Source organism: Acomys minous (assembly GCF_964271855.1).
Source record: "Acomys minous genome assembly, chromosome: 1".
Classification (NCBI taxonomy): domain Eukaryota; kingdom Metazoa; phylum Chordata; class Mammalia; order Rodentia; family Muridae; genus Acomys; species Acomys minous.
This window is the reverse complement of record NC_140483.1, coordinates 184,390,380-184,406,289: the sequence shown is the minus strand read 5'-3', so window position 1 is coordinate 184,406,289 and position 15,910 is coordinate 184,390,380. Positions and strand designations below refer to the sequence as shown.

General features: G+C 42.9%; 1 protein-coding gene and 1 pseudogene across 8 annotated transcripts in view; one reads left to right on the top strand and one right to left on the bottom strand.

Moving 5' to 3' along the window:
• The window catches only part of FGGY (FGGY carbohydrate kinase domain containing), a 375,878-nt gene that overhangs the window by 200,896 nt on the left and 159,072 nt on the right, over positions 1-15,910 (bottom strand). The gene's annotated exons all lie outside the window — the stretch shown is intronic.
• Positions 12,088-14,371, top strand: LOC311597140 (high mobility group protein B1-like; annotated as a pseudogene). The gene is made up of 2 exons: positions 12,088-12,236; positions 13,755-14,371. The product of its transcript is annotated as a high mobility group protein B1-like (transcript).

Genomic DNA, 15,910 nt, shown 5'->3' with positions numbered 1-15,910 from the left:
GCATAAACAACCTGTATTTCCACAACATAATCATTCACGTCTGTGAGACTTGGTAACTGTTCTTGGAACATTTCTGTTCGTATAACTTCCCATCCTAGTGACAAAGCAATGACAGAAGAATTCTTTTGGAAAGCAGTAGAATTAGGTTCTGTAACTTGGTGTCTAAATATTAGAGTTTATTATTTTATAGATTGGAAGCAAAAGCACAAAACAATTTCAAATTGTGTTCAGTTACCGAAGGAGGGGAGAGAGCGAGGGACTTTGTTTGAGTATTGCTTTGGGGTTTGATTCACTTGTCTGATTCGAAAGCCTGAAATGTTCCCAACTTACCATGTACTTAGGGAAAACAGGTTAGGTACGGACTGCAGTGGAGGGAAAAGCAAAGCGCCACTGGTAGGGTGTGTATGGGAACAAAATTCTCAAGAGCCATAAATTCTAACATGCCGAAAACATCTACCTTAGAGACCAGGAAGCTGGAGAGGCAACTGGCTCTCTGAGGGTGGAGCAGTTATGGGAGCAGAGTCCGGACTCAACACAGGGCTCCTGACTCACAAGGCTCCTCCAGGTTCCGTAGCTCTGCTATGGAGTGCCACTCTGTTCCCTCCCCAACACGCAAAAGGAAGCCAGGGCCATAGGTCACATAGAGTCTAGAATAGCTGGCAAAATTCATTAGGTCCCAGAAGTGTAGGAGGCAGTCCTGAGCCACGCAGGGCATAGCTGTCATCTTTTAGGTGGAAATCATTAGCTCTGACACCTGCAATGACCTAATTCTCTAGATAATTGCTGGTGACCCATTTTGTTCTCACCTCGCCTCAGGCTACCTCCTAAAATTCTTCCCTAGGTAGATCCTAATTAATCGCTCTTTCCTCTAGAACCCCACAGTGTGGTGTCTGGAGTTACATCAGTCGGTGCTTCTTTTTCCTTGCACCTAACTCTTCTAATTTCAATGACAAAGGCCCAGAGGACACAGCTCTTTTAACTGTGCCATCCCAGCCAGGCAGGTTAGCATAGCTTGTGGAGTTCAGGTTAGGTCATGCACAGGCGTGGATACAGTCCATGGCCTTACTACTTTCAGGGTTTATGACCCTGCAAACTTCCATGCTCATAAGAATGCTAAAATTAATGCTATTTTCCTCTCAGAGTGGTAATGATAATTAGTCAAGATAATTCCAAGGAAGTACATTTGCTGACATCACACGTACAACAAGAGACCAGCAAGTATGAGTCATCTGCAGCATGTATGATAACTTACAGTTATTACAGCTCCATGGACCAGGCATGTTGGACACTGCCCAGCACAGAGAGATCACGTCCTTCATTCCGACTGAGTCTGAAAAGCTTGAGGGGTCTGTGACATTAGTGTGTGGCGAGATACATGATTTTGAGGTCATGAGAGCAAGCTGAAGAAACCACGAAAGGTGTTAAAATGTTCACAGTAATGGAATTCAGTGTGCCACCACAGAAAAGTGTCTCCCTGCGATCACCGATGAGAGCCAAAGTTATGTTTTAATCTTTAATTAATGTGCCTAAGAGGTCCATAAAACTAAACTGCCTCTAACCTGCAGTAAGTTCCTTGCGCAAGGACAGATACTTCCTGAAATGCTAGAAACCATTGTTTATATTTTCATTCCCCTAAATGGGTTTGATTGACACAACTGCACTGGATGTGCTTGATCATACGTAGGTGGGAGGGACATAGGCAGGAAATGCATCAGGATGTGTGCTGGTCCCTGATTGGATGTAGGCAGGCAGGAAGTATGTCACTGCCTTTATAAGCCTCTGTGACACGTGACTCCTTGCCGTTTTCTGGGAACTGTCTACCAGTCCTGGCCAGAGCCCAGCATTTAATTAAAGCTCCCTTTAAATTTGGCTCAAACATTGTGGAACTTGCCAAGTGCAGTGGCACACACCTGTAATTCCAGCACGACAAGAGGCAGAGGCAGGTGGATCTCTGTGAGTTCAAGGCCAGCATGGTCTATAAAACAAGTCCTGGACAGCCAAGGCTACACAGAGAAACCTTGTCTTGAAAAAACAAAAACCATGCCCCCTACACTCTAAATATTGTGGGATTTGTCTTTCCTGATTTTCAGGTTTAATGCATGCTTCTACGCTGAATCTTCAGAATGAAATGTTTGAAGCAGGAATGTAGAAACTGTTCACTTTGGAATTATTTCAAGCACTAAATGCTGGTTCCAAAGGGAAATGCTATTGTGGCAGTAAAAGCCTGGAGCATCAGATGACTATGGCTTTCTTACAGCTATGTAAGCGGATCAGCCCGGAGAGCATCACCACTTCTCGGAAAAGGAGACTCAGGGAGGAGTGGTTTTAGCTCCCATTTTGCTCCAGGGACTACATGGTTTGAAATAGGGGTTTCACTACTTTAATTTGTCCTATCACAGTTCAATGAAGTTACGTATTAAAAATAAATCCTACAGACAGACCTACGTTTCTCAGTTTTAAGCTTTTGTTCTAATGACTTTTTTTTTAAATAAACCCTCAATTCAGTATTGGACAGACTATTTGACCACTAATAGGACAAGAAGTGATTTATCTCAAAATAAAGGCTATTCCTTTAATGACTGTGCATCTTTTTGTGATTCCATTTACTGCTTCAGCATAGCCCAGTGAACACCTTGTCAGAGGCCAGTGTGGGTGAGCAGTCTAGACTCCTGTGTGCACACTGCTGGTTCACAGATGATAACAGCCTCTTAACAATGGCTGCCTCTGTGGGGTGTCAAGCAGCAACTCTCACAGGAGGGGCCAGTCAGCGGGGCTGGTGTAACCACACAAGGCCAAACATCTGGTGATTTCAAGACATCTGGGACTTTTCTATCATGTAGACCAAACACGATTCAGGTAATTGAGCAAATTTTTCACTTTCTAACCAGATGTCTTACTTTCATAGAGAGGAAGCCAGTCTTGTACTTTCATGTGCAAATAAGCTAGACTAAACTCACCCCCAAAGGGCACGATTAATTGCTTATTCTCAATGAACACTAAATTACATATTATTTCTTTTTTTTCCAACTGTTTCACCCTTGAAAAGGCTTTCTGCTATTGTTTTGAAAAGCATATTTTCATCTTAGAAGTGCTCTGTTTAAAGCCCCACTCCTCACATTTTTGACAGGGAGCCAGAGTGCTATTATGAAGAGTGTGAGTTCAGCAGCCAGTTTGATCTGACTTTGGCTGCATAGCCCTCTAAACTCAGATCCTTTGTAGATAAACATCATAAAAACCCATCTATAAAGGCCATTGTTAATATTCAAGAGCACTGTCGCTCCAGTGTGTCTTGGGTGCTTCTTGTGTCTGATACTGAGGCTATGGAGGGCGGAAGTGGTGCCCATCCTACAGGCTAGCCATCAAGAATGTAGATATGGCTCAGGAGAGGGTGCTAAGTGTGTGTGCTAAGAGGGTGAACGTGTGCTTGTGCGTGCGTGCATGCGTGCGTGTGTGTGTGTGTGTGTGTGTGTGTGTGTGTGTGTGTGCGCGCGCACACACACGCGTGTACATGCATGTGATGACTAGCATATTGTTTTACACAGGCTATGTATTTACTCAGCACAGTCAATATAATATAATCATAACCAATCCCAGTGACAACCAATTCTTACAGAGATTACAGAAGGTTTACAGATTCTTATAGAGAAATGATACATTTGTAAGCGAAAGGGGTATCTGAAATATTTTCTTTTTCTTTTCTTTTCTTTCTTTCCTTCTTCCTTCTTCTTGCTTAAGATAAATGATTACAGAATACTGTTTTCAAGTTTTTTATAATGCCACATTTGAAGCCATCTCCATAAGAAGGTTATGTGATGTTCATCATCTATCTCCTTTGAGGTAGGCTGGGTGTTGCCAGGAGTTAACCTGTCTTATTGTCAAAGAATTCTTAAAACAATAAAAACATCTTTAAATGCCATACTCTGTAGGAGTCTGAGGTTTTGGAAGACCTTATCTAAGTATTTTACCTTATCTGTCTATAGAATTGTATCTATCTGTTCAACAACTAGGATGTATATTCTTGTGATATAAATGACTAGTAATTGACATGACCATGAGTTTGATCAACTGATAATTAACTTGTCTAACTTACTTATCCTAAACAGCCTGCAACAGCACTTTCAGAGTATTGGAGGTAAACCTTGTATTCTACTTGAGCGGTATGGGTACAATACCTCATATTAGAGTAGAAATATATATAATGTGTGTGAAGAATAATCTTAAATTTGAATTTTATACCAATCTATCAAAATCAAACTTATTTAGCATCAATATACAAATTTTTATACCAATGAATTAAAAATAACCTTGTGAGTACAATTATGGCCTTGAGTTGAGGAGTAGATTCGCTAATATACTTTTTGTCTTATCATCCATATATATTTCTATATTCCCCCTTCTTTCTTTTCAGCCATTATCTCCAAACCTAAGAAGGAAAGATAAAGGAAAAGAGAGAGAGATCCCTGAGTCCAACCTCGTTTTCTCTCTGGATAAGACCAATAGTAACTTAAAACCAACTCCCAATGAAAATATTTTCTTTTCTTTAACCTTTATAAGGACCATATGCTAGAATTTTCTGTGGTCAAGTTTGTTTAAAGAATTCATGTGGTTATCAATGACCTACTTTCTATGTTGTTGTCCCAACAACCAACCGTTTTACTGGACGGATGATGAAAAGGAGACAACAATGTGTCTCTCTTCAGTCAAGTTTAGTTGGAAGATCTCAGAAGCCCAGATGAAATACTTGAGAGATGGCAGGCTCTGAGTGCGATCACCTTGAGTGGAGGACAGATGCATGGGTCAGACAAAGGGGACTCAGAGCATACAGGGGCACAGAGAGAAGCTGCTGTGACAGAACCTACCTGAATGTAACAAGCATCATGCTTCAAAGGACAGGCTGTGAGAACACCGAGCACAAAGACAAAAGCGCCAAGCTGCCTATTGTTTAGTTCTCCTGACAGAACACTAGCTTCTGTTCTTATCGCAGATTTCATCAGAATTCAGAAGCATCTTAATTACATGAAGAAAGAGGAGACTATGACTGTGTTTTATAAACGTTTCCCTGCAGCAGCCATAATCCTTCGCCCTGAAATGGAAACACTAGCACAATCCTGTTCTGAGGAGAGAAGGACAAGAAGGACATGCCGAAAGGCTGACGCAGGTATTCAGTTCACAGTCCAAGGATGCAGTGATAAAAATACAAAGTTCAAACCTCATGAATGAAACAAAATCTAACTTCTTCATTTTAAATGTCTAAGTCTTTGGACAAAGGATCTGAGAAAGGAAACAGGTTTTAGGTAAAATCATCAAAGATAATTGGCTCAAAGCCAAGAAGAGTCACCAGGCACCCTGGTCATTTACCCAGGCCACCAAAGGTGCTCCCAGAGGGAAGCACTGACCATAGCAAGAACCAGCTCCAGACTCCAAGAGGCGTTGGGCTCCCTCCAACCAGCTGGAGGAGGGAGGAGAAAGGAAGAGAGGGTGGAGTAGGGGAGGAGAAAGGGGCTAAGGGTCATCTTTTAGAGCTGTTTCCAGAAATGGCATTTGGGGTTGCATATCCTTTGAGAAGTACTCCAGGCTGGACACTCATAAGAGCAGACCACTAAGCCCCAGTGTAAACAAGAGCTAACTTAAAAAAAATATGGAGAACATGAAGTTGAAGGTAGAAAGATTTCCTTATATAAATAGAAATAAAAACAGTGAAAAGAAAAAAATAATTTCCCCTTAAATTTCCTTTTTCCCAGAGATAACTAGTAATAAATCATGAGAAGGTATCACACAATTGTTCTTCCACAATATGAAGATATGCCTTATTCTTCTCTTTATAGAACAATTAATATGTTTATATAAGCTTAATGTCCATGTTTTAAGCTCAACAGATGTCTTTCCTCATCAGTGAGTATCATGTTCTCTTTTAGAAAATGTATCATGGTGCTGTGGAGATAACTTAGCTGCCAAAGTGAGTGCTGAGCATGAAGACCTTGGTTTGATCACCAGCAACCAGATTTTTTTTTAAAAAGCCAGAAGTAAAAGTACACACATTTGTAACCTCAGCCCTGGGTAACAGAACAGAAGAGCATTGAGGCTTGTTTTCCAGCTGATTGGTGAGCTCCACGGTCGGGTTAGACAATGAGAAGACATTGTTGGCCTCTGTCTTTTACATGCATATGTGCACACATGTTTGCTTACACACTCATACAAAAACATACAAACAACACACACATGCACTGCACCACACGGGGGTGGGAGGATGTATCATACTCTCTCTAAGATATGCCACATTATCTAACCATGTCTTGAAACTGAATACTTAACTGTTTTGCTTTGCTTTGCTTTGCTTTGTTTTGTTTTGTTTTGCTTTGCTTCTTTTTCTGTTTAAAAGCAATCCAGAGTTGGGCCAGACTTTATTGCAAAGTATACTGTAAGGGAAAGGAGGCAATCTGACCATGAAATCTGTGAGTGTCAAGGTTAGGCAAACGGACCTTGCTTTCCCAGAATACTGGGGTTTGGATTTTCAATGGTCTCCAAAGACTCACATGCTTGGTCACCGGCCTCTGGTGCTCTCAGAAGTGCAACGCTTCAGAGCTGTGGCCTAACAGAAGGAAGTTAGGTCATCTAGGTATGGATATAAAGATAGCAATGGCCCATTCCCCTCTCTCTTGGCATCCTAACACCCACGAGATAAACTGCAGCAGGTTATACACTCCCTGGCACGATGGTTTATGTTGCCACTTGCCCGAAAGCCATAGCCGAGCAACTGTGCACTGTAGTCTCTTAAACTGTGAGCCACATGCAATCCTCCTGGCTTTGGTTGAGCTTAGGTGTGCTCGCTGTGGAGGGGAAAGCTGGCCCACACAGAGAGGAATGGACAAGGCTAAGAAGTGAGGTGGGAGAGCTGTATGAAGGGCTAGGGAGAATGATTTACACTGCTCATCTGCCTGTTGGGGAGAAACTGAGCAGCTCTGCTGGCCACATGATGTCTAGATATTTGATCAAACAATACTCTGAGCATCTCAGGGAGGCATTTTGGGGTGATACTTATGTTCACACCTGAGATGTAAATGGGCTTGTCCAATTACCCAGTGAGGACCCGAGGAGGTACTGCCTGCCTGGTGGCCTTCCAACGGGCAGTGCTTTTCACACCTCTGGACTTGAAGTACTGTTCTTCCTGTATCTCACTTGAGTATGTTGGGGCGATACTAGCACTATAACACGGCCCTCCTGTCCCTCATAACTTTCGACGTGGGCTGGCCCTGACCAGCAGGTCTAGCGACACTGTGTGAGGTAATTTCTTACAGAAAGTCCACCCTTGCCCCCCCCCACACACGCTCACCCCTGCTTCAGTTCTTTAGGGGGCCTGACTAGCACAAGGCCCTGCAGCAAGGGCTGTGAGCTGACTTAGGTCCATATCAGGAGTGGGCAGAGTTCAGGGTGCAGGATAAGGTCAGAATCTTACAGTTTGCCACGTATGTATTTTGTTTTACTTGATTTGCGACAGCCAGCAAGCAGTTCAGTAACTCATTTGTACGATAAAAAATGGGCATTTGGATGGTCTGTACCCCTCAGTGGTAAACAGGAGGCTCAAGGGATCTCTTCTAACCCAGACAGGGGATCTGATACCTTTCTCTGGCTTCCTCAGCTACCAGGATTGCATGTGGTGCACAGATGTACATATAAGTAAAACACTCATACACATTAGTACTTTTTTAAAAAAAGAATGATGATAAAGCCTTTAGATCTGATAGGGTAAGTAGAAAGGGAAATGAGAAATAAAATATAGGTTATTAATACCTAAAAGGCAGCTATTAGATTCTCATTTCTTCATCTGGAGAAACCGAGCTTACAACTTAGTAAGCAGTAAAACTGGGAACTGATGCCAGCTGATTGAACCTAAATCCCACTCCAATGTACCCATCTTTGTACTGCCTCACGTGGAAAGTGGGAGGAAGAAAAGAGGGACAGAAATGAGGAAGGGCAGAAACAGAGAGAAAGAGAAGTGTCAAGCCCACTTTCCCAGATCTCCTGTGTTCTCACTAGTCCAGCCCTTTATTTTTTATCTGCTCTATCCCACTAGTTTGACAACAGCAAGTACCACAACTCCATGCTTGCCATGCCTGAGAATCACTTTAGAACTTTAAGAAATATACCTGTTTGGGCCCAACCTCAACCACTGAAAAACAAAACCAAAACCAAAAATTCCTCTGAGTTCAAGCCCCATCCCTGGCCTGCAGCTGGTTCTAACACTCAAAGTCTCCTGAGAGTCAGGAAAACACAAATCACTGCCTGATCTCTGACTTCTCATCCGCCGTTATGAAGGAAGCAGGCCTCTAGGATCTGTACTTTTAAAAGGCCCCACAAAATCTCTACGCATCAATCAAAGTAAGTAAGAGTTCCCATAAAATACACTTCATCAATTAGAACATGATGCACCTGTGTACGGAAGTGTGCGCCTTGCACCTGCAACCTCATGTAAATGATGCCTTGTCCCTGACCGATTAAGTGATTTCACACTAGCAACTTTCTGATCTCCTTTCCTTTATTTCTAAAATAATTAATGACATATGTTTTTTTTTTAATGAAAATAACAGAAAACCTTTGGCACTCTGAATAGGAAGAGGTTCTTTCATTAGTCACCGGTGACAAAGACACAAAGCTAAGCTTGGTGAGCTCTATTGTCTTACGTGGCATAGGAAGGTGCACACGGGGAGATGGCGAAGGGGCTGTGATGCTCTCTTCTCACACTGTATCTTCCACTCCCACCTCAGGAGGCTGAGCACCTCCCATCCCTTGCGTTCTGCTCTGTGTGCACTTGTCTTTTCACAGAGAAATGTGATGGCCTCTAATTATGCAAAAGTCATATCTAAGTGAGTCTAAAAGAAATGCAGGGGAAAGTCAGGTGCCAGTATGAGAAAATTATGGAACAGTAAGACGACAAGAACATGCTGTGCTCACAGAGCCATGGGTATTAAGAGGAAGCAGGCAATTGATACAGGAGACTCCTGCATGCGAGGCTCCACCTGGCCTTCCTAGAGAGGGCTCCTGGGAGTGGGAAGCACACAGGGGAGAGAGGTGCAGAGACAGCCGGGCCAGTCAAGCAGACAAGGCAGAAGATCTGCCTCCCCCAGAGCAGTTCCTGTAAAACCTTCCACTCAGAGGGCCACGTGCTACCCTCCTTCCTTTTTTAAAACTCAGAAGACTAACATAAGAAAACAAAACTAAACAAGCTTCAACAACTTCCCTTTCTTTTCCTGATTGAAGCTTATGAACCCACTTGCCTAAGTCTGATGGACAGGCATCTTCTTCCCCGCGCCCCAGCTCAAACTCCTCTTCCTCTGTGCATAGCCTTCCCTGTGCCATCATACTGCTACCTTCCATGCATCCACTAGGAGGCAGTGTGGAGACCCTCATTTCCAGGAAGGTTATTCCCAGCTGCCCACCTGCCCCACACCCTGAGCTATGTATAGCCACATACACACATGCCTGAATTTAGCATTTCCAAGAGTATTTTATACACTAGTTCAAAAACACGTTTATGCGTTGATGGAAGGCAGCTCTTAGTGCAAACGAAACAGAGAAATGCCAAGCTGAAAGAAGTCAGGTAGGTTTCCGGAGCACCATGCAGTCCTGAGACGTTAGTGTGCTGGGGTGCACAATGTCAGAGTGAGGGAATATGGATGGGAATCCCCAGGCTCAACTGTCTTGCCATGGACACTGACTTTCCCCTACAGTCACTCCTGTTCTAATGTGCACACTGCATGACACACTGCTGTACTGTAGTGATGGCGTCTGCCCTCCATTATCCACCAGGCTATAATTCTCCTTGTGAACAACAGTATTTAATCATGTCTATCTGGTGTCTGCAAGGGGGAAAGCCAGCAAACCATCGCAGTGGCTTCTGATTATCCTGGAGAGCACTGGGTTCCTCAGGGGCTCGCATGTGTTTACACTCTTAGGTCTTCTGCCCCGTCCCTCACGCCCCTCTCACCACATCATGCCGCAGTGGTTCAAGCAAGTCAGGCGCATTCCCACTTCTTGCTCTTTATGTGTACCACAGCTTCTGAGGCGCACTCTTGCCGACACGTCACCTTATTGAAACTATCTTCACCATGGAGTCTCAATGCAGAAGTCTCTTCCTTAGAAAAGGCTTCCCCTCCCATGTTGCAGACAGCTCCATCCCATCGGTGTCGGCCATGCTTTGCTCATGTGCACACAGGCCAGGCTGCCCAGCCCACACGGTACAGGACTGTAACCTTAGCTGTCCCCACTGCCATCTGCAAGTGAGCTGGAAGACGGGGCCTGGTGAATACTCATCAGCTGTGAAGGAGCTTGTCTAGGAAGTAGGAAGATGAGAGTCCCCCCACCCCTTATGCTCCCCCACCCCCACCTTCCTTCAGACTTGGCAGAGAGACTTACCTGATGGTGACTACCTCTGCAACCAGCCTGTCAATAAACTTCAAAACGGTTCTGCCTCTTCAACTACCAGGTAAGAAGCAACAGACTTACAGTTTAAGTGACAGATTGACTACAACTATTAGTCTTTATCCTCTCCAAGAAGAGGTCCAAACACAATTAAAAAGGAATTATTAATTCACTTAAAAAAACAGTGCTAAGATACACATAGTATAAATTTATCATCTTAACTGTTTGAAGTGCACTCACACTGTTGGGCAAACCACAACCATCACCCATCTCCAGGACACACTTATCTGGCAAAACTGAGACTATGTGCATCAGCCATTAACAGCACCTCCTCCCCCGCTCCCCAGCCACGGCATCACTTTACTTGTTGTCTCTGTGAACAGGCCCACTCAAGCACTACAGTTGGGATCTGAAGGTCTCCTCAAGTCCCCTGTGTGGAAGGCTGTCTCCTCACAGGCAACTAAGTATTGGGCGGTAGTTAGGACCCAGAGCTGGCACAGAATTTCTACTGGGAAGTCTTTCGGCCACTGGAGGCAGAGCACTTGAAAGGACTAGGGAATCTCAACCCTTTCTTCTCTTCTGCTTCCCATCCTGGGGAAAGTTGCTTCCCCCCACCAAGTGTGCCTAGTTGCCTTGTGCTGCCTTGCCTTGCCACAGGCCCACCATGAACTGGGGGACGAATGAAACTTTTTCTCTGAATAAGATGGCTATCACAGATATTTGTTAGAGTGAGGGCAGTGAGGGAAGGCTCACTAACACAGCTAAGATGATGGTCTTAGTATGTGGTTTTGTTTTTTGGGTTTTTTTTTGTTTTGTTTTGTTTTGGTTTTGTTTTTGTTTTGGCTCTAACCAAAGGCCACAGACTGGGTAATTTACAAAGAAAGATGACACCTTATTTAATGCACAGTTGTAGATGCGGGCCAGGAAATTGAAAGAATATGGTGTTGAAATTTCAAAAGGTATCAAAGTGTGAGACAGAAAGCTTGTTAGCACAGCCCTAATGGTGCAGGGCCCATCATCCCTCATGAACTCACCAGGTCCCCATTATTTCCCAGTGGCCCCATCTCCAAATACCGTGATCACACAAAGCTGGGACTACATCGGCAGTTCATGAATTTTGGGGGATACACTGAAACAGCAGAAGTACTTCCTTTCGGGGGACTCATCTGGTAGTTTTCCTTTCATGTCTGGCTTGTATCACTGTATATAATGTTTCTTACTGCAAAGGTCCATCCATGTGATGGTATGCTGCAGAATTTCTTTGCTTTTGAAGGGTAAATAGTGCTTTATTGCATTTCTATACCACTTTCTGTTTATCCATGTCCCGTTGGTGGATCCATAGATTGCTTTCACCTTTTGTCTATTATAAATAATACAATGAACATGGCTGGAAAAATACCATATGAGCCCTCTGCTCTTAATCCCGTGTATACACGTAGAGGAATGGTGTTGGATTGTGTGGAGTTTTAATTTGCTTTCCTTGAGGAGAGGCTTCACAGTTTCCATGACACCAGCACCATTTTAGATTCCACCAATATGGCCTAAGGCTAATTTCCCTACTTCCACACTAGCACATATTTTGGGTTTTATTCTAAAATGCAAAACTATCAAGGGAAACTTAGTCGACAAACTAATAGTAGCAAGAACATTTGAAAGCTAGGGCACACAGTGATGAGCGGCGGTGGATACGGAACAGCTGGATCTCACGTTGATTGTGAGGACGACAAAAGTGAGACTCGGTTGTTCACCATGAAGAACACGGAGAAGCTTAGGACTCTGTGGTCACGATACATCCGGAAGTTAGATGAGGAAGCCCTCGGGTCAGGAAGGCAAGCTTGACTGACAGAAAGTGAGGCGCAGTAATGAACTGATACTTCTTCAACCTGGTTTCTTTTATCTACTAAATGTCTGGTAATTGGTAATGGCTAATAAGGGAGAAAGGGAAGTATTCGGGATGCAAAGCACCGAGAGAACGGAAATTAAAATGGAATGGTTTGGAAGGTGGAGCCAAGTGTTCACACTAGGCTTGCAGCCACCGAGCTGCTTCTCCCTGTGCTCTAGCAGTCAGGCATACAGCCCTACAGATCGACACCGGAAGACTAGAAGCTTCCTCTGGGACGCAGATTAAGTGAATAGAAGAGAGGCAAATATGCTGGTAGAGGATTTCTCTACTCTCAAGCCATCAGGATCAGCCAGAGGGTCAAAGGTGATAGTGCTATGTGTGTAGGCAAGTCCTCAGCAGCTCCTTAGTGCCCAGCTCTCAACACTTGACCATCTGGAGGCAACCGGATGCAGTGCAGAAACTGAAATAAGCACACACGTTAGAAAGTCAACAGGAATCTCAAACAGAAAACAGCGCTACACAGAAATGGAAAAAGTCTTAAGACATGTATTGTTGTGAGGACCAGATTACGCCTCCCACAGATGAATGAACAGTAGTTGTGTCAAAATGACAGTGGGGAAGTGGAGGCTTGCGTGGCAACTGGCTCCCCAACCATCTGGGATGGAAAGATTGTATTTATCTTTATTATTCTAATATGTTGTACCCTTACAGTCGCAGGTCTTAGAAAGACAAGGCCTCAGAAAAATGACATGGCTAGTCCTTGACGCCAAAGAGAGGAAGTGCCCATCGTAACTTTGTGAGCCTGGAAATAGACACAGCTGGATGATGAAGTTTACAATGGTGGATCTTGTAGCCCAGTATGAAAGAGAAAACCAAAACTTCCAATATTCACATTTTAGGTATATTTACTATACCTTACTCAATACTATATTAAGATACTTAAAATACATTTCTACATTATGTCAAGAGCCTTCATAATATGCATAAATAACAAGGGGAAAGGTTGAACTATGCTAACAGCTAAAAACACTTAAAATAACTGTTACATGCTATTTTCTAATGTTTTATAATTTTTATAATCCTGCAGAGTATTTTTGGAGAGAAATTTGACATTATACAACCTCCTTAAAGACATCTATACCTTTTTGCTTAGGAAACCCACACCTGGAATTCAATTTATTAAATCATATGAGGGGCTAGAGAGGTGGCTCAGCAGTTAAGAGCACAGATTGCTTTGGAGAGGACCCAGGTTTAGCTTCTAACAGCTACATGGCAGCTCACAATCATTCTGGACTCAGTTTCCGGGGGGACCTGACACCTTCACCTGGCCTTGCAGGTAGCAGGCATGCTCACCGTGCGCAGACGTTCATACACACAAATCATACATCTAACATAACACACAAAAGAAATCATTAGACAGCCACTGCAGTACCTTGAGCTCCACAGAGGTGGTGCCAGGGCAAGTGTGAGCCAACGGGCATCGGGCGACCCTGAGCCTCGCAGATGAAAATCAACTAAACACGGGCAAAGGAGATCCTAAGAAGCCAAGAGGCAAAATGTCTTCATGTGCATTCTCTGTGCAAACTTGCCAGGAGGAGGAGGAGCACAAGAAGCAGCACCCAGCTGCTTCTGTCAGCTTCTCAGAGTTCTCCAAGAGGTGCTCAGAGAGGTGGCAGACAAGTCTGCCAAGGAAAATGGGAAATCTGAAGACATGGCAAAGGCTGACAAAGCTCGTTAAGAAAGAGAAATGAAAACCTACACCCCCCCAAAGGGGAGACGAAAAAGAAGTTCAAGGACCCCAATGCACCCAGGAGGCCTCCTTCGGCCTTGTTCTGTTCTGAGTACCACCCCCAAATCAAGGAAGAACACCCCGGCTTATCCATTAGAGACGTTGCAATGACCCTAGGAGAGATGAGGAACAACACCGCTGCGGATGGCAAGCAGCCCTGTGGGAAGAAGGCTTCCAGGCTGAGGGAGAAGTGTGAAAAGGATACAGCTGCCCACAGAGCTGAAGGAAAGCCTGATGCAGGGGAAGGGGGAGGTCAAGGCTGGAAAGAGCAAGAAAAAGAAGAGGAGGAGGAGGAGGAGGAGGAGGAAGATGATGATGAATAAGTTGGCTCTAGTGCAGTTTTTTCCCTTGTCTATAAAGCGTTTAACCCCCTGAACACAACTCACTCCTTTTAAAGAAAAAATTGAATTGTAAGGCTGTGTAAGGTTTGTTTTTAAACTGTACAGTGTCTTTTTTGTATAGTTAGCACACTACCAAATGTGTCTTTAGATAGGCCTGTCCTGGTGGCATTTTCAATGGCCAATGACCTTGCCTGGTACAGTCTGGGGGTTGGAAGTTGGCATGGAAATTTAAAGCAGGTTCTTGTTGGTGACAGCACAAATTAGTTATATATGGGGATGGTAAGTTTTGTGGCTTTTTTGTTGTTGTTGTTGTTTTGTGCGGTTTTGGTTTTACTTTTGTTTTCCTTTTTTGTTTTTGTTTTATTCGCCTTAAGTTATCTATGATACAGCTTATAGGAAGATAATTATTTGCTCTGTTAACTGAATACCACTCTGTAATTGAAAAAAAAATGTGGCTCTTTTGTTGACATTCTGAATGCTAAGTAAATACAATTTTTTTAATTAAAAAAAGTAATCATTAAAGAAGAGATCACATGAACTACAGACAAAGTTACATACACAAATACTTTGAAAACCCTCAAATTTTCAGAAATAGTTACAAAGAAAATTGAGTAAAAAAAAAAAAAAAAGAAAGAAAGGAACATGCAACATAGAAATAAAAACCCAGGGAAAAATGAGTCCAAGAATAATGTTGTTAATTAAATCATTATATTAGGTAACAATTTAAAGGTTTGGAGTTTTTGTGGGGTGTGTGTTTGTCTGTCTGTGTGTGTGATCTATATAATGCATCTTATATTTTAACATGTATTAAAAAGACAGACAGAAAGCAAATGTACAAAAATGCGGGTATTCCGAGAGGGAATGCTACATGAGATGCTTTGGTTTTGTTTTCTATCTTCTAAGTATTTTATAACAAATATAGCTTAGGTATAGTCAAAATTAAAACTATTTTAAAGTTTATATTTACCTGAGATTCCATCTCTAGCCATCTGTGTTTACAGTAAGGACAAGGAAATCGGTTCTAAGCAATGATCCCATGCATACTTGTGGTATATCATTTATATACCAGACAGATACTGCTTAACCTTCAGTCCTTAAACATCACAAGGCTGCCAGTAGCAGTGGTGCACGCCTTTAATCGCAGCACCCCAGAGGCAGAGGCAGGGTGAGCTCTGTGAGTTCAAGGCCAGCCTATTCTACATAGTAAGTTCAGGGTCAGAGCTATATAAAGACACTGTCTCAAAACAATAAAAATATATTAGGAGGAGATTGTATGCTATTAAATGAGGCTCATAAAGATCATAATAAAATATAAATATGAAAATGCAGTGATGTTCCTTTAAAACTTCAGGTTATAAGATAGCATATAAAACAGGGTTTCAATTGAAATAAAATGAAATGGAAAAAAAAGTAAAATAAACTAAACGTGGGAATGTTACAGAGATGATATTATTTTTCTGCTTTAACTTCTGAAATATTTTAGCTGAATTTCCTTTTCTTTTTTAAAAAAAAGATTTATTT